This window comes from Symsagittifera roscoffensis, chromosome 5 (assembly GCF_963678635.1).
Source record: "Symsagittifera roscoffensis chromosome 5, txSymRosc1.1, whole genome shotgun sequence".
In the NCBI taxonomy this organism is placed as follows: Eukaryota; Metazoa; Xenacoelomorpha; order Acoela; family Convolutidae; genus Symsagittifera; species Symsagittifera roscoffensis.
The window spans coordinates 18,904,254-18,925,963 of record NC_087066.1 but is presented as its reverse complement, the minus strand read 5'-3'; positions in this window follow the sequence as shown (position 1 = coordinate 18,925,963).

The window sequence follows — 21,710 nt, the reverse complement described above, 5'->3', positions numbered from 1 at the left end:
GGCGTCGCACATGTCACAGAATGGTTGATCTGGGTCTGGAATTGTGTTTGAGATTTGCTCTTACGGAGTAGTTTTGATCTCATTAAATCGTTTTTGGTGTTCCAATATCCATTCAAAACTTTTCTCAAAGTCTTTCAAAAATTGGTCAAATTCATTGCTTTTTAATTGCATTTTTTAAACATCTTCACATAAAATTTAAAATTTTAAGAAATTTTATTGCATTTCGTAAACATATTTACATAAAAAGTTTAAAACTCCAAGAAAGTCTTGGATCTTTTCATTAGATGGGGTCAAATTTTTATTATAGCGTCCATTCGTGGTTTTAAGGGATTAATTGTACATTCCTCAATAAGGTTAATCCAAGAGCTTTATCACGAGTGAGAAAAAAATTTGATTTGTCTAAGGCTGCTTTTAAGTTTTCTTTTAGTAAAATCTGTTGATATTTTTCTGATACCTTATAAAATTTTTGCTTTGTTCGTGACTGTTTGAAAACATCATTTAATTAAGTTGTAACATTTTTGCCGAGAAATAGTGGTCAAAAAAGGACAAAGCGAAACATCATATCCTAACAGTCCTGATACTATAGCTGAACTTGTATATTTTGTATTTTCAATGGATGAAATTGTTACCCTGAAAACTTTTTGAATTGGTTTAACTTCAGGTCAGGCATATATAATGTTGGTTTAACTTGATCAACATTATAATGATTTACTTGACTTTTAGAGAAGTTATACACATTGCTGAAAGTGGTTTCAGTGGTTTGCGCTGTTGATTTTATATGGCGTAAAATTTTGAGAAAAAAGGGGGTTGCTTAATGAGTATTGTTTAAACTTATAGATATGTATTATTTATGCTTGTATATTTGTATTTTAAATTTAATTTACTATTCAAGATGTTAATAATGGGATTTTTTCGTTGGTAATGAATAGTATTCCAACGATTTTGTGTTTTAAATCTGTAGTCTAAACTTTAGTCTAAACTTTAGTCTAAACGGACTTTTTGAAAGTTTATTTTGTTCCATTGTTTGGGTTGGAACAAGGTCTAATTGAGATTCTCCAAAGTTTGTAAGACTTGATCCTTGTGATGTGGCTAACGTAGTGCAAGTTTTAAAAGGGCAAGTCTTGGATATATAGTTTGAGAGTCCTTGTGGAAAGTGAGTTATGTACTGAGGTCTAAAAGATAGAGTAATTTCGGATTGGGTACACCGTCTGCTCGTCACGCTATCTTATTTTCTCGTGAATAGACTCGTGCAACTTCTTAGTCTAATGCCGATCCTAATCTTACTCTTATATCTACTAGTCTCAGGGAGTTTAACTAGTCTCTGCTAGGCTCAATAGAGCTTGAGGCTTGAGTATACTGGCTTATTGCGATTGGAGAGGTAACTAATTTCTAAGTAAAATTCAAATCTCTCTGGTGCTGAAATTACAAGCAATTTCAGCACTTACAAATAAGTGGTTTATTTTTTAGATGGATCATGATTGGTTAGTATTAAAAATTTTATAGTGATAAAACCTCTAAATTATAGCCAATAACAAAATGTATTTTAGATCTGGTTCCACCCATCCGGGTATGACAGAGTTTTATGTTTTTTTTATCTCCTTTCTGTAATTGAAGGATGGGTGATGATCGTTGGTATTTGGCGAATATCATTTTTTTTGTTCGGTCCTTGGAGAAGAACGCTCCAGGAAGCTGGGATCATCGATATGAAGTTGTAAGTTGTTTGTTTGACGATGACTGCGACCGCCAGTGATATCAATCTGATTTCAAGATGGTTTGCTATGGTTGCTTGTTCTGCTTTGGTGGAGAACTGATTGAGTATCACTCTCGTCTGGAAATGGCGTGAAAACTGTGTTTGGAGGGAATGCCTTGTAATTCGGATCTGTATACTTGAACGTCCAGGTGGTCATTGTTCTGATTCAATAAGGTCCTTTTCTGCGAAGTCAAGTCGTACTCTAAATCTTTTTTGAGTCGTGATTGTGAGCGGCATGTCGGTTGTGTTTAGCCATTCTGTAGGTCGAGTGTGATGGGGTCGTCTAGTCTTTGGATATTCGCCTTTGTAGTTGTGCATGATCTATATACTGCATGTTATGATTTACATTTTATAAAATTTTGTTAATTTAGTTTTTTAGTTATGATTTGGTTAATTGTTTTCGCAAAATGTTTTGGTTTTAGTTCAGTTATTTTTAAGACTTACTCACCCTTGAGTTCCTCTTGTCAAAAATATAGTGTGGTCACAAATCGTGGATGTAGCATGGTGGTTTAGGCCGGCTATAGAGCATGCTCAGAACGTCCTCTCTGCTGGGTTAGGCCAGGAGTGGGAGTGTGATTTCATACTGGTTTTTTGAGGGGTCCTTTTTTGTGCTAACGTTTATGTTGTATTATTTCTGGTATTTCTTTTGTTACTTAGGTTGTGCCTTTTTCTCAAAAATAAAATTGATTTTGGTTTGGGTTTGACTTGCGACTTTTTGGTGTTTTATGATTTCTTTCATAGAATTGGTAATAGTCTTCAAAAGAATAAATTATCCAGTTTTAAGCTGGTTTAATCCGGTTTGGGTACCGTTGGGTTTTCTTTTCTTAGTCATGCTGTTAGTTTGTGGTTTTTGGTGTTTGGTAAGCTGCGTTGCTTAGTTTGGTTATTATATAACGCCTTTCCAACCGGGTTAAAGAAAAGTTGGAAACTTGTTATCGCTTGTTTGAGTTGTTGTTAGTGAAAACTTAAAACTTGAATTCTTTATTTTAAACAATTTTTCATGGGCAAGCTGTGCGATCTTGGAAAGAATTCTTGTGCGAGTGAATGAAAAGATATAAAACGTTAGTACAGCTTTCTTCTTTGTTACAAATTTACTGCTTAGAAACTGAATTTTACTGCTTTATGGGGATCTGAAATTATAAATCGATTTTCATCGTGTGTAATTTTACTACATTTGGGGAAATAATTTTTAGATCAATTTACTACTTTGGTTATGATTTTTACTGCATAATTTAGTGCTGAAAATTTAATAGAGTTTATTATGAAGAAAAGAGTTTGTTTTTTTATTTACTTATGTTTTTTCTCTTGTTGTAGATGATCGTGGGGTGAAGCCTAAAGAATGAGTAAAACATTGATAAAGAATGGTTAGTTTGAAATTGAATTAGTTTGTTTTAAATTATGCACTTTATACTATCCTAATCGTCTGGGAAGAAGCCGTGAGCAAAAATGTCGTGAATAGCATCTGATGTTGTTAGTAATTTTGCTAATATGCGTATGATGTTTTTAGTTTGCAGCAGTGGCCAGAGCATTGGTCCGCGTTTTTTTTTCGTTTACTTAGTGGAAAATGAGAATTTGTAGATTAGTCAATTTTACGGCGGGATAAAGGATGTGGAGCCTCATGAGTATGAAGTAGTGCTGTGAGTTAACTATGGAGGCCTATCTCATAGAGTAATTTCGGATAGGGTAGACCGTCTGCTCGTCACACTATCTTTTTTTCGGCCGGATAGATTCGTGCAACTTCTTAGTCTAATACCGATCCTAATCTAACTCTCATATCTACTAGTCTCAGGGTGTTTAACTAGTCTCTGCTAGGCTCAATAGATCTAGAATATACAGGCTTATTGCGATTGCTAAAGATCTCTTGGAGAGGTAACTAACTTCTAAGTTAAATTCAAATCTCTCTGGTGCTAAAATTACAAGAAATTTCAGCACTTACAAATAAGTAGGTTGTTAGTTAGATGGATCATGATTGGTTAATATTAAATATTTTATAGTGATAAAATATCCAATTTATAACCAATAATAAAATGTAGCTTACATCTGGTTCACCCATCCGGGGTTTACAGAGTTTTTGATTTTTATAGTCCTTTCTGTAATTGAAGGATGTATGATGATCGTTGGTTTTTGGCGAACATCATTCTCTGATTTGGTTCCTCTCGAAGAAGAACGTTCCATGGAGATGAAGTCAGGATATAAAGTTGTGAATAATTTCTGATGTTGTTAGTAATTTGGCTAGTATAAGTATGATATTTTTAGTTTGTAGCAGTGGCCAAAGCAAGTGAAGTGCTTTTTTCGTTTTTAGTTCCTCGGTGCCTACTGCAAACTCATGAGGTGTGTTCTGAATTAGATTGTAAATTTTGTGCTTGTATTTAAGATTGTGAATGAATTCTAAAATGATAATTTCTATAGGTTGAATATATTCTTGCGGTACTATTAGGGTTCGGGATTCTTCTTCGTTGAAGGTCTTGGCGAGGAGACAGAATATTTACATCTGGATGATTGGGTGATAATTCCGGAGGATGCCATAAAGGTTAGTATTTTTATCACAATATATGATTTTTAAGAAAAACGGTGAGGTGTATTTAGAATTGATGAATATGAATTGAAATCTATGGTGAGGTTGTCGTGTTGGTGTGTGTAAATCAAAATGATTTTGTATAAAACGATAATAAGTGTAGGTGTGCGTTTGTTTAGGTCTCAACATGATTTTGCGTGAAGAGTGCAAATCACGTTCTTTTGGTGTAAGAAAAGGAAAGGTTAGTGAAAATGTTTTCATATTTTTCGTAAAATGATTCGTATGCTTGAATGTCGGATAGTGCTTCTGAAATATTGTGGTCATGCTTTTATCTAGTACGCTAAGTGTGAATAAGTAGGATGTTTTGATGAAAAATTTTTCTGTTAATTGTGGGTTTGCAAATTGATCATCGTCAAGAAATTGATTTTGGTTAGGTTTGATGATGTTATAATCATAATATTCAATTGAATAGTCGTTAACTCGGGGTGCAGTAAATGTTTTTAGTAATTTCTTAAATCCTATGTATGTAAATTGTCGGGGTGATAGTGACGTGTTTAGTCTAAAAAATTCGCTCTTATTTCTTTCAATATCTTGTGTGGTGTTATGGAGTGGTAAAGCAAGGGGCTTAGTATAATTGTAATAAGCGGTCCAATGAAGTGTGGGTATTAATAGATGTTCATCTACAAAATTATGTGGTTCAGGGTTAGGGTCGGATTGATTTAATGTGTATTGTGGAATTAAAGGAAGGGTTACTTGAAGATAATTTGCAGTATTGGTGTGGTCTGGATGGTTAATGTATTCTCGGGCGGTTCCGGGTTTGGATGGGAACGGTTGATTTGGGAACTTTCGTTTAAAAGTTCTATAAGCTCGGTTAGTACTAGTGGATGTTTTTGTTGATGTGGATGATTGAGCTAATGATGGAGTATAATCTGAGTTTGGTGTAGGTGTTGGTGGTTTTGATGATGTTACTGTTGATGATAATTGGTGAAAAGTGAGAGTATGGGGGTATAGTAACTGTTGTTCGAGCGTTATTAAATTATTTAATTCTTCAGAAATTTGAAAATTATCTGGGGAACTGTTGGTTGATCCTTCAGAAATAAATGGGGAGTAGAATGGGGTTACTTGGGAAACATGAGAAGGAGTGGAGGGAGATGTACAGTGGTGTTAAGGTTGAATATGTCAAAAGGGGGGTTTTGAGACGGTTGAAGAGTTGGTCTGGGTATTGGTAGAAGGGGATGGTTCGGAATCTGCAAAATCGTCGGCAGTTTCTAGATCGGAGTTTTTAAATTGGGATATTGTCTAAAAAACTGTGATGTCGGAGTTAGTGTCAGAATTCATGCCTGATGATGTATTAATTTGTGGTGAATCAGGTGGCGGAAAAGCAAAAAGTGAAATAATGGGGATTGGTTTTTGGCGATTGGCAGGGTGGGAGTTTGATCGATAGAGGGATCCAATTTGGCTGCTCATCGTGGGCTGAAAAATGATTATTTTGAGATTGAAAAGTGGTGGTATGGGATTGTTCAATGATTTGTTCATATGTATTGTCATTCTGAGGGTGTTGTGTTACTACATGTTGAAAAGGGCTTTGTATTGTATTTGGTTTTAAATTTGCAGGGTTTGTGATTGCTAGGTTTCTAAAATTTCGTGAAACTAATGATAATGGATGGTTATGATGAAGATTTGGTAATTGTGGTGCTGTAGGTAATGCATTTGTATTATTTTTTGATTAGTTATGTGTTTGATCTTGTTGATAGTTTTTTTTTTTTTTTTTTTGATTTGTGCATTCAAGAGTATTTTGTTTATTGATGATGAAAATATTCCAAAAAATCCTGCAAATAATATGCGTGCTACGCTTGCTTGTCGGTTTACTCGTGTATGTATTGCGCATGTGTTATAGATTCCGTTTAGTAATGCGAAAAGAAATCCAATAAAAATAAACCTAGCGCATAAGATAGTCAATCTTTCTAAGATGTAATATGGCCATCCTAGAAAAGCAAGAATTTCGTTTTTCAAGGTTACGAAACTAAAAATAGTTATTCGTGAGATATCTGAGATATCTTGTGGTGTATAATTTCGCCGGTTAAATATTTGTAGTCCTTAATTTCTTTAAAATAGTCTTGTGTTAGGTGTCTGAAAATCCTGCGGTTTCTGCAAGTTTTCTTGAATTTTGATCTATCGATTGTCGTTGTATAGTGTCCATTTGTGTTAGTAGTTCTAGAAATTGTTGTGTACGAATGTGATGTTGTATGTCTGATTTAGAATACTTTCCTATCGATTGTAAATTGATATTGAGATTGCAAGCAATAGCTCAAATACTTTCGGTTGAAAACTTTTTTAATGGTTGCATTAAAGTAAGGTATGGTGTAATTAGGTAGTATTTTTCTTCGTCTGGGTTTAATTGTACGACGTTGTGGCTGTTTTGTGATCCACATGAGACTGTGGTATCCCAAAAACATGTTCGTCTTGAAAGTGTATCGACAAAATGTACTTTGTTTTTATAGAATATCGGAATTCGTTTGTAACAACGTTTAACTTCAAAAACATATACTGGTGATACTTTTATGGTGCAGGTATAAAACCATAGGATTTTTCGTTCATAGTCAAGGAAATTTGATCTATTTCCGGATAACAAATATCCTGCGTAGGGTATTTTTAGAACTGCTAGTGCGAGTGGTTGTAAAATCTGAGTTCTTTCTAATCCACAAAGTTGATGTAGTGTTTCTAATTCGGAAAGTGACATTTCTTGAAAATTTCTACTAATTGTGTAGCCTAATTTCATATCTAAGTGGTTGTCATAAGTTATTGCGCCAAAAAATGTATCATTCATTAGTGATAATTCTTGTTGTTGTGTGCTTTCAGTGTCTTGTGCTTTTAGTATCCCACGAGAGTTTCCTGCAATTTTAAGAAGGTTTAATGGGATGTATGGTGTTCCTTCATTCATAGGTTGGTGTGCTGCATAGGGATTATATTTTATTTTTCCAGTGGTCATATCGAAACCTTCGTCGTATTCGACAAGTTTTTCGGAATATTGTGTTTTATAGAGTGGATTTTTATGTTTACATGCTAATTCTGTTTAGTGATAGATTTGAAAACGTGTCAATTTATTTTCTATATTATGAACGTTTCTGAATTTAGTTATATGTTGTCTTTTTTAACTTGGGTTGACATTTCAAATGGGATAGAGTCAATGAAAAAATTTTCATGAATTTTAATCATTCGGGCGTATAGTTTTGCTACTTGAAGTGTTGTACAGGTGTCTTCGGTAAACCAAACAATTGTTGCTTGTGTCCTTGTTGTAGGATCACAATAGCCTTGGTATTTTTTTCAAGGTAGTCTGATCCCTTGATAAAACATAGTGTTATCTCAAATCTCGTGTGAGTTGTGTTTTTTCAAGTTCTGTTTTCCAATCAAAAACATTATTTCTTGGTATCCTTTATTTTTTGTATCTGCTTTGCATTTTGAAGGATTTTTCATTCCAATATGTGGTATCCAGTGCTTGTCGTGAACATCATGAGTTAGTCGTCTGTGTGCGCCATTTTATGGGTATCTTTCGTCTTTTTTAATATGTCATTGATATCTTTCAAGTTCTGCTTGATGTACAGAGTCGGCAAAGACTTGAAAGTTTACTATTTTTCTGTTTGAGTTTTAATTTTTGTCAAGTTTAATCTGAGTAGTTCAATCTTACAATCGTCGGGTTTTAGATGTAGAGGTCTTTCTATATTGCTTTAGTAGAAAGATTCGTGATAAAGTCGGTCTTTATTTCCATTGGAAACTTGTGAACAATGTACTTTCTTTTCGGAAAATGTCGCTGTAAATTTATAGCCTGTAAGTGTTGTTGCTCGGGCTTATGAGTATAATGTTGCTATTATATTTGCGATTTCTATAGCTTATGGTTCTGATTCGCATTGTGTTACTTGGTTTATAGCATAATTGTGTAGCGTTTTTTGTTCGTTTTCTTCACAACCAAAGTGTGTTACTAATAAATCCTGAGGTCCTGTGCGAGGAGATGGATCTGTATTTTGTTCGAAAAAAACTAGAAAAAGGAGGTGTTGAATTGTAAATATTTTTAAAATAAACACGTGTATGATAATCCTGAGTATGGGTTACAAAAGGTGATATATCCAATTGTGTTTTTGGTATAACTGTCGTATTTATATATGACTTCAAGTGTTATAAATGGGGGAGGTAATGATTGAGCTGTTATGTTTGGTGGAATTGGAGGGAAAGGGTGTTGAACATTATTTTTAAGTCTGACTGTGATTTCAAAGTTTAATTGGAGACAATTTTGTTGAAGTATTTGAATATTGTGTTCTTGAATATCTTTGTGGATATCTTGTCTATACTGTAATCTATTTAGTGCCCAATTGTGGAGTCGGCTACTTTCTTGAAGTTGTCCAATTAGTGGGAGAGTTGAAACAAAAGTATTCCAATCTAACCGTAGAGGGTTATTTGTCGATGATTGTTCTTGGTATCTAGCGTCAAGATTGGTTGGGAAACTAAGGAGGATAATGTTGGTGATATTTGACTTATAGATGGTGTTGATGGAAGTGAGTGTGTTTCTGGCAGGGATGATAAGGTTATATCAGAAGAAATATCTAATGGCTCATTTAATAAATTGGGTTCAACTTGAGTATATGAGTGTGTTGCCCAATATGGCGGTCGATTGGTGGTGTCTTATGGGTTAAAATGATTTTCACGGATTTGCTCTGATGTTGGAGTTGAACCTAGATAGTCTGATGAAATATTTGAAATGGTTTGTTAGGAAGCAAGTGTGGGAGTGTCTGGTAGTGTACTGCTAGAAAGTTCTGAGGTAGTTGGTGTTGGTGATTGAGGTATGTTCAAATGAACTCTGGGAGTTTGAAAATTTCTATTTCGTCTTGGATGTGTAATTTGTCTATTTATTTCAAGTGTATTTTGGTTTTGACTAATATGTCTCACTCGATTGAGATCTTGTTGTAAGGTGAGATATGAATTATATGTTGGTTCGCTTGAAGGTGCTTGGCGATTTACTGGTTCTAATGGTTCAGATAATCGTGCGTGTCGTTCTTCAAAAGTGTATGGGTTGTCTCGAATAAAAAGGGTTGTCTTGTATGGGTTGTCTTGATGATTGGGGTTTTTGGGTAGTTGTAGGTGTTATTGGATTTTCTTGGGAAGTTGTTGATGGGGACCGTTTTGGAGGTGGTTGATTAGCAATTTTGAAAAAGTATTTGTGTGTTCAAATCTTATAGGGAAAATTTATGTTTATTATAATATTCTTCATCAAAAGTATCAAAAGAATAGTTGCTGAGGCGAATGTGACGATTGCCTTTTTTATAAATTCGCACAATGTCATGATAAGGGATAATAAAAATGTGAGGAAATTTCTGAATAAAAGAAAAATATCTTTCTAAAGATGGTTTGTATTTTCTAAATAGACTTTGAGTTATCGTACCTGTGGATGTGGTCAAGGATTTGGGAAAGTTGGAGGTATAATTGAAATAGGGAATAGAAAATTAAAAATAGATTGCAAAAAATTATGAAAAGGTTTATTAGGGCTTCAAAAGTTTCGATGAAAAATAAAAGCAAAAATTTAAGTAGTATAGAAAATTTTCTGAAAAGCTTTGAAAATTTTTGTTTTAAGTTATCGACTGGGATGGAAAGAAGGATTTAAGAAATGATTCGTTTCGTACAAAATTTTTTAAACTTTTGGGGCGAAGTTCGAGTGTGGTCGGATTTTTTATTGATTTTTTGACAAGTGGGTTGAGTTATGTCAAAAATTGTTGGGGGTTTGTTTTTTGGTCTTCGGGAGGTCTTCCTAGTTTTGTTTTTATTTGTTGGATAATCGGGGTTATCTTTGAAATAGTTGTACTTTAGACCAAACTATCATGGGTATTTTTTGCTTTAGGCTAATTCGTCATTTTTGTTTGAAGGGTTTTTGAGGTCTGAATTGGGAAAATATTGTTGATTTTTTCATTTTTTTTCTTTTTTTGATAGGGTAAGGTTGTAATATCGAAGTAGTGTTTATTTTAGTTGTCAAGTTTTAGCAAGGTTCTTATTTTTGACCTGGAGGTCGTAAAGTTATAGTTATAGATATGCCTGGGGAAAAATACCTGTCGGCTAATGAGTTTGTGTTAGAGATAATAAGGTGACAAATTTGAATAAAATCTATTGGCTGAACATGAACTAGATTGTTTCGAGTGTGTTTTGAGCATGTTATTACGGATATAGGAGAGTTTTAAAATAATAAGAAGGAATATTGACGTTAATCAAAACTAAAGTTGTTTTTGAAATTCAACTTTCTTTAAAACTTTAGATTGTGGGATGAATGTCTGTTTTTGTTGTTGATTCTGTGGTAAAATTTTCTCTGTCATTTTTTAATATTTTTTTCGGTCTTCTTTTTCAGGTATTTTGTTCCGGTGTGTTGGATATTTGAGGGTTTGCGTGTTGCTGTTGGATTGTTTTTTTTTTGATTTTTACTGTTAAGGTTTTGTTTTTGCTCCGTTTGTGGATTGTTTTGAACATTGTGTAAACCTGTGAAAGAATATAATTGAGTTAATTCGCAGAGTGCGTTTTCTTTTGGATAATAAGGTAATAGATTGTTACGGTGTTTCTTTTTTAGTGGAGTCAGAAGAGTCTGTGACTAGTATTTCGGGTGTTCCAAATTTTGCGATCCAATGTTCGTAAAGTGTTGTATATGCGTAATAAGCTTTACAATGTGGTACTGGGTTGAGTGCTACCTAGTGTGTAAATGCATCAACAATAACCATATTTTAAGAATTCTTTCGGAGGATGGTGAAATTGGTCCTTTTGTGTCAAATGAAGTGCTATGATTGAAATATAGACTCTGTCCTTTAAAGTCTTGTTTCTCTGCTATTTGTTTTTGATTGGGGTAATGTTTATTTATTTGACATATGATGCAATTGTTGCGTAATACTTTAATTCATATTGGTGCATTTGGGAAGTAAAATTTTTGTGTTAAAATTGAATTTGTCTTTTCTGATCCTGAGTGTATTTTTGTATTTCGCGTATGTAATATGTTAAATGCTATCAACATCATACTTAAAAGGAGACAGGGGATTTTAGAATCAGGTGTTTGATATTCTAAAAGATCCGTGTTTTCATTTCCAGTTGTTTTGTTAATATTTCTAAAGTATCGGAGGAGTGTTTTATTTCCAAAAATTGTTGTATCCGCTTTTGCTGGTTTTGTTATATATTTGTGCCATGATTTGAGTTGTCTAATAACAGGGTCAAGATTTAGGTATTTTTGTAAAAACTGAAGTGTAATTATTTCTGTTGGTGGTAGAAAAATGTTTTTGACTTCCAATTTTGATAAGGGAATTGTGTCGAGTGGGTCATGAAGATTAAAACTTGATTTATTGTGTATTTTAAATCCTTTGTTGGTGATCCTGATAAATTATAAAATCAAGTAAATTTTCTTTTTCTATTAATGGCAAAGGATCTTTTTTGTGTGGTTGTTGTTTGATTTTTTTTTGGGTTTTGTTCTTCAAACAATGTGAATATGTGATTGGTTCAATTGTGGATGTACCTAATAAATCAACTTCCTAGTGATTTTTTTGACAATCTAAATAATTAGGGAAATGTTGCACACTGTTTAATTGTGATTGACCTATATCAGCTTTAAATGCATTTTTAAATTCTAATGGTGGTGATGTTTCATCTTTTTTAGGGTAAAATTTAATTTTTTTGTGGTATTTCAACTGTAGTTTTTCGTGTAAATAGTTCAAGTGGTGTGTTTCTACTTAGTGTATCTGGTAATGCAAGGTTTTTTCCTGCTGACCAACTTATATGTAGGTTTGGGAATTTCAATAGAATTAATTGAAATCTGTACACTCTATGATTTGGATTTGATTTTTGTGTGAAAAGCAATATTATTGGTTTGTGATCTGTACATAGAACTGTTGGATGTTTTGATCCAAGTATCAGAAAATCATATTCTGTAGGTGTAAATACTATAGCTGTGCATTATCTCATAAGAGTAGAGAGTCGTAGTTCAGCTTGTATAAATAAACGAGAGTTTGCTGATATAAGATTCATTTTGTTTGTTCCACTGTGTGATTGTAGTAATGCTGCGCCGATGCCAAAGTTTGAAGTATCGCACCTTGTGTAAATGGTTGATTTAGATCTGTGATTGTAGTTGATATTTGTTCTGTTAAACATTTTTTGTTTTCTTCAAATCGTGTTTGATGTTTGGTAGTTCATTCAAAGTTATTTTGTTGTCTAAGGATGTTAAAGAAAGGTCTTACGTATTATTGCATTTTGTATACATATTTACTTAAGAAATTTAACATTCCAAGGAATTCTTGGATTTTTTTTTATTTGTGGGCGGTTGAAAGTTTTGAATTGCATCTATGCTTGATTTTATTGGAGTTATAGTGTTTCTTTCAATAATGTGTCCAAGAAACGTTACGCGTGTTAGGAAAAATGTGATTTGTCTGGGTCTGTTTTCATGTTTTCGTTTTTGAGTATTTGCTGATACTGTTCTAAAACTATAAACTTCTCATCTTTAATTTGTGATTGCACAAAAACATCGTCCAAATATGTGATTGCTTTTTTCCTGAGTTTAAGTGGTCTAAAAATTTTACACATAAAAGCTGAAAAAGCTTCTGGTCTTATGTATATTCCATAGAATAATCGATTGAATTCGTATTGTTGATTTCCAATAACGAATTTTGTTAATCGTCGTGGTTGTTCATCTAATGGCATTTGATTGTATGCACTATTCGTATCTGCAGTTAAGAAATACTTACCATTTATCTTTGTTAGGATGTTTAATCAATCATGTAAGTGTATTGGTACTTTACTTGCTCTTTGTTTTTTGAAAATCGCGTTAGGTTTTAAAGATAAATGTAGTGGTGAACTAACTTTTCCAAAATCAAATTTTGATGTTGCATAAACTGTTGGATGTTTTAATAGTAGTTTGGCTAATATGTCGAAATCGTTCTGTATTATTTAAGATGTTGAAAATTAAGCATTGTTAAAAAATTTTGTTGTTCTTCTGTCTAATCTCATATTTTAAAAGTTGGTTTAAACTATGGTGTTTTTGTGAAATAATCTGTATTACTTTTTTCGTTGCTTATTATATTGTTCATTGATAATTATTCATCAAGAATTGTTGATTGACATATGTCTAGTAGTTGTAATATATTATTGACTCTATATGCTACTTCGTTTGTGGGTGAAGTTGTGGCATTTGTTTCACAAAATCCTAAGAGTCCTAGAGGTAATGTTATCTGGTAGGGTGAATTATTATATACGTGTAACGAAATAATATCGGAGTTTGAATGTTTCATGTATTTTATGGATGAAATTGTTATTCGAAGAAAAATTATGAATGGGTTTTAATTCAAGGTCCGACATAAAAAGATGTTGTTTGTTTTGGTTTCTATCATAATGGTGAACGTGTTTGATTGAAAAGTTACATACATTTCCTGATAGTGGCTTCAGGTGTTTTTGTTCCTGATTGTATATAGGGTAAAATTTGGAAAAAAATGGTGGTTGTTTGTTTAATCTTTGAAAGAATGTTAAGGCTGTGTTTTTCATTCTTTTTGTACTTGTCTTTTATATGGATTTTACTATTTAAAATGTTTTTTGTGGTAATATATTTACTTATAAACGGTATGCCAATGATATGGGGTTTTATATCTGTTATAGGAAAAGTTTGATTAGATGGTTTGTTTAGGATTTTGTTTTGTTCCATTGTTCTAATGGGAACAAGGAATAGTTGAATGTTTCCATAATTAATTAATGTTGAGCCTTGTGCTGTTGCTAATTCACGGGCTGTATTCATAGATAATAGGTTTGGGTGTACTGTTTTGATTTTATTCCAAGTATGGATATTGATGATATTTGATTCTGCTCCTGAATCAATAAAAAAATCTATTTCAAGGACTGGTGGTTGAAATTTTTTATTTCATGGACTTTTTAAGAGAAATGGATTTGCCCAAATTTTTTCTCTTGGTTGTTCTTTTTGTATAATTTGATAAATGTTGTTCGTACTTGATCATTGTACTTCGTCTTTCTCGGGTTTAATTACAGCGTTAACTTAATTTACTTCCTGTGTAACTGGTACATTATTATAATAGGTCTAGTGTAAAACTCTTGAAGAAGTTCCTATTGATTTTCGTAAATGTGTGAATTAAAGGGTTGTTCATATCTGATAGTTTCCTTGTCATTTTCAACTGTTATCATATTAACTGAGATGGTGTTATCTGTATCAGTTTCATTGTCTGTTGATTCATAATTAAGGTGATTTAATTGTAGTTCAGTACTTACTGTATCATCGATACCAGGGGGGTCTGAAGTTGTTTCTTCAATTGTTTCAACTTGATTAATTTGTCTTTGATGTTTTGGTGTGTTGCTTCTAAACCTGTGTTTGGAATCGGGGTTACGGTTATGATTCCTATTAGGAGATTGTGAATAATTTCTTTGTTGATTGTTATAGTTTGAGATTCTATTTTGTGAATTGTTTCTTGATCTGTTTTGATAAATATCATTGGGTCTTTGATAATTTGATCTCTTGTATGAGTATTTCTTGATCTGTTGTTTAGATAATACTGATTTCGATTATTTGAATAGCTTCTATTTCTATTGTTAGAGTAGTTTTTGTTTCTACTGTATGATGAATTTCGTGATCTATCGTTTTAATAGTGTCTATTCCTAGGGTTTGAATGGGAACTGGTAGCAAATGAATATTCTCTTCTGTTGGAAATCGACCGTGAATAGTTTTTTCGATACTGATTATTTTGACTATTTGGTCGACTATATCTATTTTGTGAGAAGTTTCGTGAATTTTTTTTGTTCTGGTGATCTGCCTCTATAACTTGAGTTATAAGGTGATTGATTTCTCGAATAAATTGAATTGTTTGGAAGTGGTTTTCCAGAGCTATTATTACTATAAATATTTTTATTTTTTAAGTTTCGGTCTTTTTTCATGTATTGGTAGAATGATTTATATGGTTCTTTGTACTGTTGCGGTTTGTTCTGATTATCTTATTGCTTTTGTCTACATTCGGCAATGCTGTGTCCGTATCTTCGGCAATAATTACACCATTTTTTAAAAGATGGTTTAGCTTTGAAATTTGGATTTTTCTCATATATGTTTAGAATTTCAGTGATTTTTTCAGATAGATCTACATCTGAATCTCGAATGTTGTCCATACGTGTAGTATTTGTTTAGTTTTTATTAACATAATGTAGTTTGAGATTTTCTGTTTCTTCGGGTTTCATTGTGATTTCTGCTTGTTCTAATTTATCAACTAGTTTTCTATAATCTAAATCTGGCTTTCGAATTGAGGAGGGATGTGATGCTCGCTTTTTAATAGCTATTTTCCTTAATTGAGGTGTCAGTCATCATTAAAATTTCTGTAATTTTCGTGTTTTTATAATCATGAGTGTTAGGTGAATATGCTTTTTGAACTAGTGTTTCGATTCTAACTTCTAATTGTTTAATTGTTTCGTTTGGTAGTCTGCAAATTTCATTACATAAAACTCTTTGATGTTGTTTTTTTTCTTCAGAATCAAACATTTTTGAAAATTGTTGTGTGAATTTTTTCCAATCTGATTTTATGTCTTTAGGTAAAACTGAAAACCATTTTTGTGCTGCGCCATCAATTGTTGTTTGTATTAACGCTGTGCGTCTATGTATCCATTTTTGATGAAGTGTTGTATTAATTGGTTCAGGTCCTATATTTAAAATTAAATTTGCTGTGACTGCATATAAGTAATCTTCTACAGAATATTCAGGGTCTGTGCCTGTGAAAACCATCAATGGTTTATTCGATATTATTGACGGTCTACCAATTAGGTATGGATTCATCGTCATTTGTAGTGATTCAGCGGCATTTAGTATCCGTGAAAAATTTTTAAGTTGTTTTTTTTTGTTATTTCTTGTTGTTGTAATTAATATGGTAGTGGTATTTCTTTTGTGTTGGTTGGTAGGAATGCATACTGACCGGTTTTTTTGTGATTGCGCTGGTTGGTAGGATTGTTAACTAGTTGGGTTTTGCTTGTGCAATGGTTGGTAGTTTTGTATATTAGTTGGGTTTTGTGGTCGATGTTTTTGTGCACGATATTCTTGTGCGTATGAAGCAAAAATATCCGGTTGATAATATTCGTCATCATATGATGATAAATAGTCTGTATAACAAAGTTTTTTTTGTTCATTTCCCATTGGAAAAATGGGTAATTTTCACTCTGATCTTGTGAGGGATGTGGATAGTCATGGAAGTTTACTGAATTTGTTGATGTAATTGGAAAATTCAATTTTTGTGAAATTAAATGATTTTGCGTATTTATTCGGGGAGGATGACTTGTTTGTGATGGGTTTACATAATTACAATTGTGTTCTGCAAAACTAATTTTTGTGAATGTTTTCCGTGTATTAAAGGTTTCGTCATTGGTTAATACGTCTGATAACCCATATTTGAATGTTTTGGAGCAACCGAGTGTTTAACCGTAGATTGCAATGTTACTTGTGGTAAGGTGGGATTTTTGGGTTTTGGGGTTGTGAAGTTTGGAGGTATTGGTGAATTATTGTATGTGTAGTTGTTACTATTGTTTCAACTATTTCTTCTTTTATGAAATGCGATGGTGTTTGAATATCCTGTTGTGAAAGATTTATAGTTCCGTTTAGATTTTCCTGTTGTACAATAGTTGAGTTTAAACAATTATTTTGTCTTCTATCGGGTAAGAATGAATTATAGTTTAAAGGTGTTGCATCTACTCTAAGTCAAAACACTTCTACATAGTCTTTATGAATAGATATTGTACTGATTGCTTGACTTTATATGTCTATTGGGATGTTCAAGAACAGTCGATGAGACCAATCAGGGTCCCAAACCTAATCTGATTGTTCTGCAATGACAGTGTCATCATTGGTACTTTGAGGTCTAAAAATTTTTCTTGCTTGTGCAATTAAATCAATATTTTGTGTGAAATAGTCAATTATGAACCATGCTAATTTTTTTTGTAAATCGTGTTTAACATTTTGTGAGATATCATTACTTGAAAAACTTTCACGGATTGTGTTCAAAATGCTGAGAATGCGGCAATTTCATTTCTTACATTCGTATGTCTTGATGTTTGAACTGGTGACGTACTTTGAGTTTCTGTCTTTTCTAGTATGGATAAGTAACTATATATTATTGCAAAAACATCGTTAGTAAATCTTGAATTTGCTCTCTGTGATTTGTGGTGTTGTATATTTTTATTGTATTCTGTGAATACTTTTGAAAATTCTATGTCGATGTCGTCTCTTTGGATAACATATTTACCATGAAATTTATTGAGTTCTATTTACCATGAAAATTATTTACAATGAGTTCTATGGTGTAATTTCCTTATTGATGTGTTATGTTACATATTCCTTTTAAATAATGATCGAAAATTTGTCTTATGAATTTTATTTCTGGGAATTCTTCTTTACATGGGCTAATTCCTTGTTCAAATAAAATTTCGATTATGTTATTTCAAAATTGTACTTGTCCTCTATCATCAGTGAGTGAATTGATGAGAAAGGGAAAAACTGAGTTTTCGTTTTGGCTTTCGTCTCTTTGACTTTGACTCATTTTTTCGTTTTATGAACGTTAGTGCGTAATAGTCAATGTGTCTGATTGGTTGATTCCAATTGTATAGACGTACTGCTTTATTTTTGTATATCTTTTTTATTCTTCCTTTGCCTTGTTTTGATGAATGCGATGTGGCTTCTCGGAAATGTGAGTCGGAAAAATATATTTGATCATGGACGGGGTAGTTTTTATTTATTGTTTCTTTTAGTGTGTAAAGTGCTTCTAAATTACTAACTTCTGATTCGGAAACTGCGTTTCTTCGCTTTGAAAATCTTTTTTGTGTAATTTGTTTTTGTTTGCTTAGAATTTTTTCTTTTTATTGTTTGTCGTTTTGTTCGATTGTATCCAATTGTTTGTTTGTGCGGGGTGATTACGAGATCGTATGTTTCGTTGTTTATTTCACAATTGTGTAGTACGATTGTTTGTTTATTTCCTAAATTGTTCAGTGACATAAGTTTTAGAATGAAGGATGCAAGGTTGTTATTAGTAGTTTTAATACCCTAGAATGTTAGTCCTTACGATTGTTTGGTTAGCCTAACTTGGGTCTTTTTTTTTCAGGGTTGGAGAGAAAAGTATATATCGATTCCGGAGAGTGATTGTCATTTTCTCGTGACTAGTCTATTTTAAGGTATTAACTTACTTAATCTTTTGTTCAAGGGATTGTTGTATTGATTGTGTTCAAGGGTTGGAGAATTGTAAGTCGGTCCACAGTGCTCAGGTATAGTTAGAGCGCAAGTAGTTCGTTAGATACTATTTTAAACTTACTAAGATTTGACTATCCCGGGTCTTATAAGAGGAGGGGTTAAGTGAAGGATGAATAACCGAAGTTCTTCACTGTTTAGCCTAATTTGAATGGTTAGTGTTTGGAAAATTTCTATTAGTCCTGGTTCTTTTGAAAAGGTTGGAGAGTGAATCGACGTTTGAGGTCGTTAGACATTTGATAATTGGGTGGGGGAGAGCAAAATTGTTCTATTTGATCCAAGGATAAGCCTTGATGATCAGGATAAAAAATTTAATGGTACAAAATTGATTAAGTCAAATATTTGATTGAGATCCAAGGAAAGCCTTGATGATCTAGCCTAAGATTGAATAAGTTTAAGTTAAATAAAAGTAAAAGCTGGGATAGGCCTTTAAAAATAATTCAAGTTCAATTGATAGAAAAGTTTTGTGTTTCATGATATTAGTGGTTTCATGATTGCTGTTATGTTTAGGTGATGAAGCTGGACCTGACAGGATGATTTGTATATACTAATAATTTATAATCATGTTTACTAATTTTTTATTTTTTTTATTTTCAATAAATATATTATTCAAATAGTTTTTTTTAAATTTTACTGCAGTTTTTGGAGGAAACGATCGATTTGAGATGTTTTTATCAACCTTTATTGTACAATAGTAATTTTGGTTTAGCGCCTGAAATGATCAATGAAGATTTTTCTTCAAGGACTTTATGTTTGCAAATGAAAATCTAAATTCATTGCTATTAAAATTCTAAATATAAAATTTTGTGTTGGCTTTTGCCGTACAACCATGCAATTTAATGTTAAGTTTCTCCGTAGTGGTAGATCGTTTCTTGACCGAGGTCTTCTTCTAAAACTGGGTAGTTCTTGTATTGTACGGAATAGTGGCTCTGATCTATTGAGTCGTAGAGACATTTCGATTAAACTATTGTCATGTAACAATTTGAAAATGTTTTGTCTAATTCTAATCTATCTTGTTAGTTCTAAGCTAGTTTGTTTTTTAAGGTCTTATTCGAGACTTATGGTCGCACCAGATGAGTTATGTACTGGGCTCTAACTCATAGAGTATTTTCGGATAGAGTAGACCGTCTGCTTGTCACGCTATCCTTTTTTCTCCCGGATAGACTCGTGCAACTACTCACTCTAATACCGATCCTAATCTTACTCTTATATCTACTAGTCTCAGGGTGTTTAACTAGTCTCTGCTAGGCTCGATAGATCTAGAGTATATTGGCTTATTGTGATTGCTAAAGGTCTCTTGGAGAGGTAACTAATTTCTAAGTTAAATTCAAACCTCTCTTGTGCTGAAATTACAAGTAATTTCAGCACTTACAAATAAGTTGTTTGTTAGTTAGATGAATCATGATTGGTTAGTATTAAAATATTTATAGTGAAAAAATATCTAATTTAAAACCAATAACAAAATGTAGTTTAGATCTGGTTCCAAAAGGTTTATAATATTTGATTTTGCTCATGAATCAATCAAAAAGTCAATTTCAAGTCTGGTGGTTGAAATATTTTTACTTTTCGGGCTTTCCAAAAGGAGTGGTGGGGTTGTCCAAGTTCTTATTTTTGTTGGTTGTATTCGATTTGTTGTGTCTTGGTATATTTTGTTCATGGTTGAGTAAGTTTCAACAATGTTTGGAGTATCTTTTTTCAAACATTATAATTGTTACTTGTTTCTTCAATATTAAGTTTGCATTGTTTTGGTTATAATTTGAATCGATCAGTATTTTGTATTATTTTCATGTTGAAGCATTTACGTTTCTTAAAACGTTTTTTCTGTTTTTCTGTTTCACTTTCGTCATCTGTAGTTTCACAATGTATGTGATCCAACTGTAATTCTGAGTTTTCGGTGTTATCAATAACAGGAGGGTCTGGCTGGTTTCTTCCGTCGATTGTGTTTGATTAATCTGTCTTTGGTGTTTTGTTGTACTACTTCGTGTAAGTTTGACTTTGTGAAGTTAAATATTGAGTTTCATTTCTTTGTGGTGACAGAATTGTTTCTCTGTCTGTTTGGATAGTTGGTGTTCCGATTCCTGGAGTTATCAGTGGTATCTATTTTTGTTATTGTTATCATATGGCCCATTGTTAGAGTAGTTCCGTGATCTGTTATTTGAAAAATTTTGGTTTCGATTGACTGAATGATTCAAGATTAATTGATAGAAAGCTTTTGTATTTTATGATATTAGTGGTTTCATGATTGCTGTTATGTTTGGGTGATGAAGCTGGAGATGACAGGATGATTTGTATCTACTAATATTTTATAATCATGTTTACTAATTTTTTATTTTTATTTTCAATAAATATATTATTCAAATATCTTTTTTGAATTTTACTGCAGTTTTGGAGGAAACGATCAATTTGAGATGTTTTTATCAAACTTAATTGTACAATAGTAATTTGGTTCAGCGCCTGAAATGATCATTGAAGATTTTTCTTCAAAGAATTTATGTTTGCAAGTGAAAATCTAAATTCATTGCTATTAAAATTCTAAATATAAAAGTTTGTGTTGGCTTTTGCCGTACAACCATGTTTTTTAATGTTAAGTTTCTCCGTAGTCGTAGATCGTTTCTTGACCGAGGTCTCCTTTTAATACTGGGTAGTTCTTGTATTGTACGGAATAGTGGCTCTGATCTATTGAGTCGTAGAGACATTTCGATTAAACTTTTTTCATGTAACACTATGAAAATGTTTTGTCTAATTCTAAACTATCTTGTTAGTTCTAAGCTAGTTTGTTTTTTAAGGTCTTATTCGAGACTTATGGTCGCACCAGATGAGTTATGAACTGGGGTCTAACTCATAAAGTAATTTCGGATCGGGTACACCGTCTGCTCGTCATGCTATCCTTTTTATCCTTGTGTTTGATTAATCTGTCTTTGGTGTTTTGTTGTACTGCTTCGTGTACGTTTGACTTTGTGAAGTTGAATATTGAGTTTCATTTGTTTGTGGTGACAGAATTGTTTCTCTGTCTGTTTGGATAGTTGTTGTTCCAATTCCTGGAGTTATCAGTGGTATCGAATTTTGTTATTGTTATCATGCGGCCCATTATTAGAGTAGTTCCGTGATCTGTTATTTGAAAAATTTTGGTTTCGATTGACTGAATGATTTAATTCTCGATTGTATCTTCATAGTTTCTT